The 12578-nt window shown below is 39.6% G+C and overlaps 1 long non-coding RNA gene across 1 annotated transcript; it reads left to right on the top strand.

The window, feature by feature from the left end:
* Nucleotides 1-4749: 4749 nt before the first annotated feature.
* Nucleotides 4750-10893, top strand: LOC126199049 (uncharacterized). Its single transcript, XR_007540120.1, has 3 exons — nucleotides 4750-4868; nucleotides 10481-10583; nucleotides 10773-10893. It is a non-coding gene; the product is annotated as an uncharacterized LOC126199049 (long non-coding RNA).
* The last annotated feature ends 1685 nt before the right edge of the window (nucleotides 10894-12578 follow it).

The following is a 12578-nucleotide window of genomic DNA, read 5'->3' as shown; positions in this document are numbered from 1 at the left end:
TTCAGTCTCCCATGCGTACCCAGGGCATTTCTCGTGCTTTTTTATTGGCAGGGCGGACCAGCCATAAATAAATGTATTCCCCATAGACGCTCAATAATCCTCGTCGTCCACGTAAATATTAAAGCACATTCATTTCGACGAACTCCGCCATATATTTCAAAACACCGGCATCAAGTATTACTTATAATGAACGTGGTCAGCTGCCCCAAGCCTGCATGTTCTCCAGTTCCGTAAATATAGACTCCAGTGTCCTAAGATACCACGCAAGTAACAGATGAGAGAGTGGAGTTTCGGCATAGAAACGCTTTGACTTATTATTATCGGCCGTGGTATCCACATCCAGTAGTAATAAAGACAAAGACGTCGGATATATATTCGTAAATATCAAATCCCTTAGCATAATTTGCCTAATCTGCTTCCTCTACAGACCTCAGAAAGCAGGCGGGGTACCCTGTTTGAAAACAGACCATTCAAAATTTGATTCGTCATAGGCACATTCAAATAGTGCTAGTAACACTAATATAAATATTCTGCCCCTTCACTGTAAATTTCAAGTGCGTACTTTCTTCTTTAAATGTAACACTATTCCAGCTGCCCATAATGCAGCCTATAATCTCACTCTCACACATATATTTGCCATGAAATCACAAACAAAGTAATTAGTATTTCGAATATCAACCCACAACATCATATTTATGAGGTCACCTCTAAAATATCCAAGGAATAAGCTGTAACTGACTTTTTTCTGAGACTTTAAGTGTATCAGCGTGCCGTACCAGAACTTGCAGTGGAGACACAAAAGATTGGGAGACGACATCCATTTCATTCCTCGAGATGAAAGACGAATTCCATGGATTTCCTACTAAACTAACTCGGTTACATTATAAATATGCAGCCCCAAAGACCGGAAACCTGAAGGGAAAACCTGCACCTTAGACAACGGAAGAGCTAAAGCAGTTAATGAATCCCAGAAACACTTACAAACGACTTGAAAATAATCCAAATAAAAGCCAAAGAAAGAGTCAGTCTGAGATAAACGACAACAAATGCATGCCAATACACTAATTTACAACAGACAGACCAGAAGCGCTATTGAAAAACACCTGCGATTTAGGGAAGTATGGATAAAGTAGAAGCTGCAGCTGATCCCATTGCCCGTACCCAAGAACTAAAGCAATACTTTACTTTAGCGATAACCGTCATTGGACAGTAACAAAACATAGATTTTCTGATTATTTCATGGAGGTAAACGACAGTAGTCGCGAATTTTGTCTTGTGCTGACATCGCAGTCGGAAGATCCTACAGATCAGCATTGACTGGACAAGACGGCAGTCCTGTCCAAATGATCAAATTTATTTTTGCCCTCTACTACTATTCTATAATGCATCATCTCATTCATGAGAGAAGTGGACATACAAAAGGAGATAGAAAGATTTAATTATATCAATGGAAAAAATAGTAGAACCCGCAGAACTAGAGCGAGGAAGGGAACTATAGCCAATTTCTATAAAATGTTGCGTGTGCCAACTATAATATGTGGAAGTGAGTTGTGATATGTAACAATAAGAAGTTAACAAAGAACACAAGCATTGGAGATCCGATTGCTAAGAAAAGCAGCTGGGTACATTATGTTAGACGGGAGAATGCATGCAAACATCAGAAAAGAACTGAGACGGAAACGGTTAAATGATCAGAAACAACTGGAAGGACAACGTCACAAGAATGGAAGACGACAGATTAAAAAACTTAATGATGATTATTACGCAGTAGACAGAAGATATTTAGGAAGACCGAGGAAAATCAACAATTTCAACCAAGAGGGTGTAACAGGCATATGCCTAATACATGCCGAGAGAAGAAGAAGAAGACATATCATATTAAAATATTACGATTTTTTAAGTAACTGTGATTTTAATAGGTTTTGGAATTGCATATAAAACTCTGGTCTGATGTAAGACAGGTTCTGAAGGTTTAATGTTCAGGTTAAATGAGTAATAAACAAATGAAACATAATATACAGGGTGTCCCAGGATGAATGGTCAGTATTAAGGGATATGAGTGGAACGGTCATTTGAAGCGAAAAGCAACATTTGGACGTACGAGGTCTCTAAAAAAAATTCCGGAACATTTTATACCCAAATCTTTTACTTGTTGTGCATGGTCTCCTTCGAAATGCTGTGCTCCACAACCGATGCACCGCTCCCGGGTTCAGGAAGCTGTCTCGGTACGCCTCGGATCGTGCGAATCGCCGTCTGCCAATTTTCTTTTGTCTCGTCCATCGTTGCAAATCTCGATCCTTTCAACAGGATTTTCAACTTCGGAAATATAAAAAAATGTCCCCAAGGGCCAGGTCTGGAGAGTACGAAGGATGAGGCAGCACAGTATTTTCGTTTTTTGTTCAAAATTCACACACCAACTAGGATGAACGTGCTGGTGCTTTATTGCGATGCAAGAGCCATAAATTGTTTCGTCACAGTTTTCTCGATGGCGTCGCAATACGTCCCGATAGTATCATCGATTAATTGTTTGTCCCTGCGGCACGAATTCATTATGAACTAATTCTTCGAAGTCAGAAAAAATATCAGCGTGGCTTTGACATTTGACGTGACGTGACGAGCTTTTTTTTTGGTGTTGGAGAACCTTTTGGGACCCATTGTGAAGACTGAACCTTGGTCTCAACATCATAACAATAGTCCCACGTCTCATCACCAATTCTGATTCTCGTAAGGAATATCTCGTTCTCATTTGTGCGATCCTAAAGATCTCCACAGATTGCGAGGCAAAGGTTTTTCTGTTCTTCACTCATGAGCAGTTAGACGAACTTGGAACAAAACGATGAATTCCAAGACGCTGACATTATCTTATGTCTTATTTCATGTGAACCATTTGTAACACAGAGTACAGGTTAACCACTCATCACTGTAGGCTTTCTGCATCATGTGGTGTGTCTCTGTGAAGGTTCTCTCGAGTGCCGACGTATTGCTACTCTGACTCTGATATCTCGATATTTGCAAACAACATTGTAGTCAATACATAACTAACAGACATAAAGCCACGAAATTTTCGGCAGTTACACATAAAACAGAGGTGTGTGGAGGGGTGCTAACTGCATTTCGCTCCCACACCACTAGCTCGAAATTACACATGTTTCGGAATTTTCTGAAAAGAACTCGTATGTCCTTTTCTGAATGGCTTCTGATATAGAAAACATTTAATGTATGTTGTTATTTATTGTCCTTATTATCCAGTGCACTGTCATTGTTTACAACGTCCCACAGTAATGTAGACGATGAATAATTAGGTATCGGACGCGTGGTCTGTCAAGTCGGCAATCTACATCAAAATGACTTACAAAAGTTACCTACACATCGGCGCATGCACGTCGCCATGATTATCAGTATTCTCTTGCTCTCTTCAAGCAAACTGTAAGTCCTAGAACACGAATGAATAGAACCTTTTCATAGGAAATGTAATGTAATTTAATTTTGTACTGCGATACGTTTTTACTAGAGGCTGCGAGTTTCGAGTTATTCAAGAAAAACGTACAAAATTAAATGCAAGCATTTTCTTTCTCAGGAACCATTTGGAACTGGGAATATGTCCATTTATTGTTTTTTGCTTTACGTAATCGTTCCTGACATATCCCTGAATATTGACCATTGCTCCTGAGGCAACCTATATACATATGTTTTAATTGTGGTTTGTATGAAGAGCTGATCTAAAATGGAGAGGTAAACAGTCAAGAAAGCGAGCTGGAATCTATCACTGTGCCAAGAGTGCAGAGTGACACCTCAAGTCGCCATGTGATTTGTTCCATGCATTCTCATCTGCGAGAATGGTATGGAGCAGTGAACCAACTTGCCATTTCATCTGTGATAGTGGTGGGGAGCTGTGAACTAGGGAGGTACATTGTGATCCAATCAGTAATAATGATGGGGAGCAATGAGCTGTTGCGACGGCTTACAGTCCAGTCCATGGGAGTGGAGGGGAGCGTTGCGCATTTGGGTGGGGACCGGTGCCTGCGCCGCTTTGCAATACGCTCTGACCACGCGGTGGCTGAAGACGGCAGCTTATAAGATCGCTGACGACACGTTATGACTGTGATGCTGTGAGAAAGGATGTCAAGTAACAACTTACTGAAAAGTACTGAGTTTCTGAAATTTGACATTATCTTTTCAAATGAAGAGCAGAAACATGATGCTGGAAGAGTTTTCCAGGTTAATGTACCATTCTAAAAAACTGGTATTTCGTCTGTCTTAATAGCTGCGCAGAGAGTGTGGCTGGCATGAAAATGTTTCTCCACAGGGGAACTGGAAGGTTGAGTTGTCTTTACCTTCGTTTCGTTGTAATTGGCGTTACTATTTAGATTGACGTAGGTGCATATGGTCTACAACACAGTTTTAGTAGCTTGATAAACGTTTTCTTAATGGTGTGGAGAAGGGTTACGTTGAAGCAGCCTACCACAGAATTTTCATTAGTCTCATTACTGCCACAAGACACGCATTTCGGAACCACATGAGCTACCAATCAGTTTTTCCGAATAACCTGTAACCCACTCCTTAGAAGCATCTGGCTCTTTGAATCAATTCAGGAGCGGACTGTCCTTCTCTAGTGCTTTTGTTTGTTTGTTTGTTTGTTTATGTGAGTATGTAAGCATTTTCGCATGTGTGTTTATGTGTGTGGAACATTCAAATATAACACTTTTTTGTTGCTGATGGAAATGCAAAACCACTTGTTGAGGACACGTCTGCTGGTATCAAGCAACACATTGCAGTGCTGTAGGAGTATCCTATATTGCAAGATGATGAATATATTTCGACATTATTTGGTTCAGTACCTGCAAGAAAGTGCCCCTCAAATACAAGACGTAAGTATTATTCTAGATATGCATTAATCGTTCTCGCATTTTCTTATACGATACAATGTTTTTCTAGAGCATGCAGCACTGTTTATATGATACTGTTATCTTTTCTTTTTTGGAGATTCATCACGATGAGCTCTTCTCGCAACCAAACACCACCCATCATTATTCCACTAGGTGTCGCACAGGAACCTACCAATTCCTCATGCCATTGGCTGTATAGTTCAGCGTCTGAAAGCTTGTTCTGGACATGTCAATATTTTTTGATGTGGATTAGCCTTTAGACCAGTCAGCAGTAGCTTCTTAGCCTACCTTGTTAGAAATAACAGTAATAATGAGAATGACCAGGTGCACCAATATGCAGTCGCATCGTTGCCATTTAGGGTAATTGGAGAGGTTTTTGGAAAGAGGTCTTGACGCCTGCATCGAGAATTCGATTGAGATCCGATAATGTTCCTTAATGCTTTTCAAAGTGTTTGGTTATGTGAAATTCCCAAAATTGTTTATGATCCACGTTATCCCCCTGTTATGTGCTACAATTTCCTTCGTTGCTAATTTGATATAGTAAATGGGGACTGCAAAGTTAGCACAGTCACCATTAATTTGCGTAGGTTAAATGAGTTGGTATCGCAGGGCAGCCTGCTTGCTGCATGGTATGAGAAGTCAGTAATAAATAAGATCCGGATCGGATTTTTTTGATTTTCAGGTAGGATATTCTGGAAAAGCGCAAGTTCACATCGTATGGTTAAACGTTCACTTACGTATTTTTCAGATGTTGACCTTCAAATAGGTACGCCAGCATAAAGGCTATCATTAATGTGTAGAATACCGAGACTGCAAACTTTCCTTGGTCCGTGGCCGGCCGGCCGGTGTGGCCGAGAGTTCTAGGTGCTTCAGTCTGGAACCACGCGGCCGCTACGGTCGCAGGTTCGAATCCTGCCGCGGGCATCGATGTGTGTGATGTCCTTAGGTTAGTTAGGTTTACGTAGTTCTAAGTTCTAGGGGACTGATGACCTCAGATGTTAAGTCCCATAGTGATGAGAGCCATTTGAACCTTTTTTTTAAATTTTTTTTTGAGCCTTGGTCCATTCTGGCTCTGGCTGCTGAGAGAAATATTCAGTAACATTGAGATTGCACACTTACTAAACCTTAAGAAAGAGTGAAAATTACAAATATTTCGATTTTCTGCTATTGACTTCCCTGTAAAGATTCTGTATATTTAGAAATTTGGGAAGCAAGTACCACAATTATCAGTTTGCGTAAACGTTCTAAAGAAACAAGATTCCATGACTGTCACTATGTATAGAGTTGCTAGTTACCATCATATGGTTAAACTTCACTCGTATGTCTTTGTTCCATTGTGTGCTGGTTCTTCGAATATTGACCTTCTAGAAGATTGTATGCAGGGACCTGTTGATATGCCTACCAAGGGTAACAATTTCTTGAAGTTCGACAAATTTCAACAAAAGGAGTGAGCACCCTGTGTACTGTATATAGATTTTGAATGTCTTCGCGTTCCTGTGGCGGGCTTTGAGAATAACTCCAACGCTTCCCATATAGTTCTCACCAAACGGCATATACCATTCGCATCAGCGTATCAGGTTGTCGGCTGGTATGACTCGGGTCCTAGTACTGTATTTGTAGATAATACTTCGGTGACAATCCTACAAAACTGTTTCTCCCTAAGCTTAAAGCACTTAAGGAGAAATTCGAGGTGATTTATCACACCGAGATTCCTCTATATGAAATGCAGGAAGTTGTGAAACAGTTTAACGAAGACATTAACTGTTTTATTTGTGAAACGTCATTAACAAATAAAATTATGCGTTTGATCAATGTGATCTGAATGGGAAGTTTACCTGGAGAGTACACAACTAATGCGCCATGAAATACCGACTCCCTCTTAATAACAGTGTTCTTTCATAGACTGGATATGATGGTCATTTGCTCATTGAGTGCAGGGTTAGAACCGCGTAATACATAGGTTAGTGCCTTGCATGTGAAGACAGTTAATTACATTTAATATTGTAAAAGGGTTTCTGAAAAGGCAATGCTAATATTCCTGGCTTCGTTAACATTTATACAGACACCACTTCCAACATTTGCTGAATCTATGCATCAGACGGACATGCTTCGCACACGAGCTGCATATCCCGGTGATGTTAAATTTCAGATCATTACATAGAAGGGGGTATTCCCGTCGGAAATTCGTGATTCGGTAGAAAAACTCAAGGAAACCATGCTGCTCGATACTTCCTCAATCTCCAGCAAATTTACAGCTAATGACGCAACACATGCGGAACATAGGCGTGCAGCGAATGTTTGCCAGAACTTCAAAATCACATACTCTAAGCAATATTCAGGGCTTTGCAAGCACACAACCACACACTTTCTGGCACATGTTTCTGGAAAATCCAGATACATTCTTATCAACATAATATCTAGATCCTTCACTACCACACTCCACCAGGGCTGTTTTGTGACACAGGGTTTAAGTACACAGAGATCAAACTCGATCTTTTAACTAAAGCTTACATGCTGTTTTTCTTCGAGTGCAGAATTCGCGGAAACTTTGCCAGTGTGTAAACAGACACTCTGTGGCAGATAATCTACTAATGGTTGAGTTCTACAAAAGAACTGGCGATTTAAGTTACAGTCTGTTCTAGCGTATTAACAGTTGTTCTTTCTTTCTTTTTCTTCCGTCATGCAACAGTGCTTGTGTACTTGGACACTTCGGTGGCTGTCTGTTGATTTCAGCTGTGGCAGAAGATAATGATGATGGAAGATAGCTCCTGGAGATACGCTTGTTAGTCCGCGTGACTTGCACATCGATTTACCGCCTTGTCCAGGCATCAGATTCCGCGAACCACTTCCCACTCCTTGCTGCTGACAAAGTTATGGGATAAATCTAGGTAAATAATTCGTTGTAGAAACCTAACGTAATGTCTCGGTCTTTGGGTGGAGTTGAGTAGAATCACCCACAATACACTTTTCCAGCAAATTTCCTGTATCAAGTCCTATATTGATGTAAAAATCGAATATAATTTTGAAAATAAAAATATAAATTAATGAACAATGCAGTTTTCGGGAAATCAATAGAGAATATTCGAAGTCTTCACTCAATTCATTTCATCAGAAAATGTGATGGGTGTTCGACCCTAGATGTTACATCGCGCCGACCTGTGTGGCCGTGCGGTTCTAGGCGCTTCAGTCTGGAACCGCATGACCGCTACGGTCGCAGGTTCGAATCCTCCCTTGGGCATGGATGTGTGTGGTGTCCTTAGGTTAGTTAGGTTTAAGTAGTTCTAAGTTCTAGGGGACTGATGACCACATATATTATGTCTCATAGTGCTCAGAGCCATTTGAACCATTTGTTACATCGCCATGCCAAGTCGACAACTATTTTCTATGACGAATTTGTGGCTGTGGAGATGCCTAACGTGTCAAAACTGTGTACAAAACCTGTTTATGGCAGTATATACATATTCGTATTAGACCTGTCAAAATCCCATATGTATGAGTGTTGTTATGAGTTCGCCAGATCTCATTTCGAACACCCAATGGTACGTTATGTAAGGGCATGGTAAGTTTCATTTACTGTGTCAAAAGTGTGGTCTGTATGAAGTGATAAGGTGCTACCGAGATAAATTCGATATGTTTAGATATGTAGCTACTATTCTTTGTGGCATAAAGCTGGTGAACAATAAGGCTGTCGCTTCCATGAAAGCCAAGGCAAATAGAGTGCAGATTGTTGAGTTTGGCCCTCTATAATCCTAAATGTACACATACTGTACACAAGCATTTCACACTCTGTGACGACTGTGGTGTGATACGTTTAGCCACATCGAGTATTATCATTGACAATTGCCAGAGGTGCCTGAGTAGTGGTGTTATTGTACCGCAAATGGTGTGACAGATTAATTTTCGATCTAAGAATCAAGAAAACTATAAATCACTCTGTCATGTCATGACAGTAAGTGGTTCAAACGTGATGAAAGAATGGAAACTCAGTCGTACTCATACTATTCACTTGAGAGAGTAACGAAGTGGTCAAACATATTTATTTGCATGTTTGCGTGCGCATGTGTATATTGGGGGAGTATCAATGATTTCTCATTGCATGTATAGACATTTCTGAGAATGTAAGTTTAGATCACAGCGTTGTATGACAGTGAAACATGGGCTGTGGAAAAATGGGACAGAAGAGACTCGAAGCATTTGAGATGTAGTGCTACAGACGAATGCTGAAAATTAGGCGGACTGATAAGGTATGAAATGAAGAGGTTCTGTGCAGAATCGGAGAGGTAAGGAATATGTGGAGAACGCTGACTAGGAGAAGGGACACGATTGTAGGACATCTTTTAAGACATCAGGGAATGACTTCCATGGTAATAGAGGGAGCTGTAGAGGGCAAAAACTGTACAGGTAGACCGACATTGGAATACATCCAGAAAATAATTGAAGACGTTAGGTTGCAAATGCTACTCTGAGTTGAAGAGGTAGGCATAGGGCAGGAATTCGTTGTGGCCGCATCAGACCAGTCAGAAGACCAATGATTCAAAAGAGAAAGTGTCTGTGTATGTAACAGAATTTATAAATCTGCTGCGTAAGCAGTATATGTACATAGCAAACATACACACATAATACATTTCCATTCATTAAATGACAGGGTTTGTTTAAAGTTACTGTAAAAAAATTTTCATATGTTATTCCTATTTCATATATCTGAATACAGCAATAGATACTTCATAGTGTACATATGGCATATGTGTTCATTTCAGATTTTACACAGAAAGATATGTGAGCTGACTGTGTCTAAAGTTCTCATATTTTTCATAATGTACTTTTTAAGCTTTAATTACTAATGTCTGCTGATGTATACATACCTGATCGTCAAAGTCAAGTAGTGTCTAACTTTATTACAGAGAAAAACATTATCATAATTATTTTTGATGCTGTAACTAATTATGTTTAACACTGCATACTTATTTGTAGTAATATAGATACAAAGTATTTGTTATATGATTCCGACAGTCTAATATTATAAACTAATACATTTGATGCTACGTAGATCTAGGTACAGAAATATATCGATAAGTACTGTATTATCATTCACTGATTTTATGGAGCTATGTCTTTTATAAAACTATTATATAGAAGTCCATACGCATATTTAGCTAATGATGTGTTCATTACGTTGAACTCAATACATCTGTACTCACTCTGATGAATATGATTGAACACTAGAATTCTTTCGAAAAAAATTAGTGGAATATACACTGAACACAAAAAATATATCTTTTTTTTTCAATTAATTCTGTCTCCACCCCTTATTTTTCTTCCTCACATTCATTACATATGCATAACTGTTATGTGGTGTGTTAAGTTACCTGCATGGCCACTATTATATCCATACTGAAACAATTATCTTTACACTTACAGAGATCAATTCAAGATAAAAATATTACAATAGCACATTCTTATATATAATGTAGTAAACTCTCTCTGTCACTGCTAATAGAGCATGCATAAGAAAAAAAACATCACCATATGTAAATTAATGTACAGTTGTCTCTGATGATTGAGGTGAGTTGCACTGAACCACTTGTTATTTACAGGTCGCAAATACCAGAGCGCTATGGTTGCTTGGGATAGTTCAGTCGCAGTATTCTGAGAGTTATTCATCATATCCATTCGTTATACAACAATATATTTTGAAGAGTAAGTCTTCATATACAACACCAACTATGTGTACTGCACTGAATCAACTTTTTTCTTTTTACAAGTCACAAGTGTGAGTGTGTCACAAAAGCTTATGTTATGAAAGAACAAAATTATTATTGCATATAAATTCTTTACACTCCATATGTTTACTGAGTTACATCGAACTGAACGATTTGTTATTTACAGGTTAGACGTCAGTGTTCTACAGAAGCTTGTGGTAGCTCAATACAAGTATTTTGAGCGTTTTGCATCACATCTATTCACCATACAACAATATTTTTGACGAATGGTTGTTTCTATATATGACACCAGCTATGTGTATTGCTCTGAACCAGTTTTCTTAAGGAGTCTGAGATATGGGTCTGTCGCAAAGCTCATGTAAAAGAAAAAAATTATCCCACCATTATTATTAAAGTTTTACAGAAATACTGAGGTGCATAGCAGTGAAGCAATTTTTCTTTATTGGTCAGAGGTGTCAGCTTGCTGCAATAGCTTGTGTTAGCTGAGTACAACTATTCTCAGACTTGCAAGCCTTAATGAGTGATTTTACACACCTCTCTCCTACACAGCAACACAATAATTTGCAGGTGTATCTCGTATGGGGGAATATAGGATTGCAAATTCAACAGATATTACAAATTTTATTTTCTTCTCACACACATACAAGCAAATTACTAATAAATGCTCATATGATGAAGTTTTAAAGTGTTAAATAACGTGCCTTTTACAGACATTAAACTCCACATACGCATGATTTTGTTCACACAAATAAGTAATCAGGACCAGTTCAGATACATCGCTGGCAGACATGATCTTTCAGATATCTCCACGATCAGAAGTCACATGGATTTAGGTCAAGTAATGTGGAAGGTCTAACGTATTGAAACTGCCTAGAGATGATGCGGTCGTTACAAAATTTTTCTCAAAAGAAATCTTTCACCTGGTGTCGCTTCACCTCACATGGAATCAGTAGCGCGGAAACAGTTGCATTCTAGCAAAGCTGGAATCACGTACCGGACAAAGAGGGTCTTATATCGTGCAGATGTCCATTGTACACCTAACAGACCAGTGAAGTGCCATCTCCAAGAAGAAAAACGGACTGACAATGAAGGAGCTTGTGAAACCACACTATACATTCACATAAGCCTAGTGCAGTAGATGTTCCTGGATAATACATGGAGGACTAGAAGTTGGCGACCTGTGGCCGGGAAATATTTTACTGAGTGACAAGACACAGTGTACACTATGGGGTGCTGTGAATACAGGCAGATGTCCGAAGTTAGGTTGCTGTTCAAGCGCATGTTCTGCACATGAAGCCATATCAGTCGCCCCAAGTGACTGCACAGTGTCGATGCACAAGCGCCTGTATTCTTGATCCGTCGTTATTTGAAGAGAATAAACCCAGAGGCTTACACCATGTCATAACTGCTTTGGAAGAGCGCAACTAAACCACTGTTTTGATGCAAGATGGGGCTACACCTCATGTCTTACGCCGTGAAGGGTTTGTTGAAGGCGCCCTTCCACGAACGTATTGTCTCCAGAGGTTTTTTAGTTGCATGCCTTGCAATATCACCAGATCTGAATGCATGTGACCTTCGCTCCGGGGATAGAGAAATTAACACGTTTACCTGGGACACTTCCTGTTCAACGCCAGTAAACAGGGAGGCGTTCCTCATATTCCACCGGAACTGCTGCGAGAAACTGTTGATCACGTGGTTCTCCGAATTCAGCACTTAGTCAACGTCTCCGGTGCTCATACTGAACACATTGCGTTAGCGGCGGTTAATAATAAAATCGACATTATGCCTTTGTCATTGGTTTCATCTTTTCTGTCTACGCCCTATTTTTAAGCTATCGCATATGGAACTATTTGTCTACATGTTTCTTCCATTCACAGAACCAAATTTCCTCCTGGATGCCAATCTTTTTTTTCCGTCGTAAATCTGTTCCACACGAACACAATGGAATATCTACGAAGCTAAGTTGCCATAC

Source organism: Schistocerca nitens, chromosome 8 (assembly GCF_023898315.1).
Source record: "Schistocerca nitens isolate TAMUIC-IGC-003100 chromosome 8, iqSchNite1.1, whole genome shotgun sequence".
In the NCBI taxonomy this organism is placed as follows: domain Eukaryota; kingdom Metazoa; phylum Arthropoda; class Insecta; order Orthoptera; family Acrididae; genus Schistocerca; species Schistocerca nitens.
The sequence above is the reverse complement of the archived record's forward strand: the minus strand, read 5'-3'. Positions and strand labels throughout refer to the sequence as shown.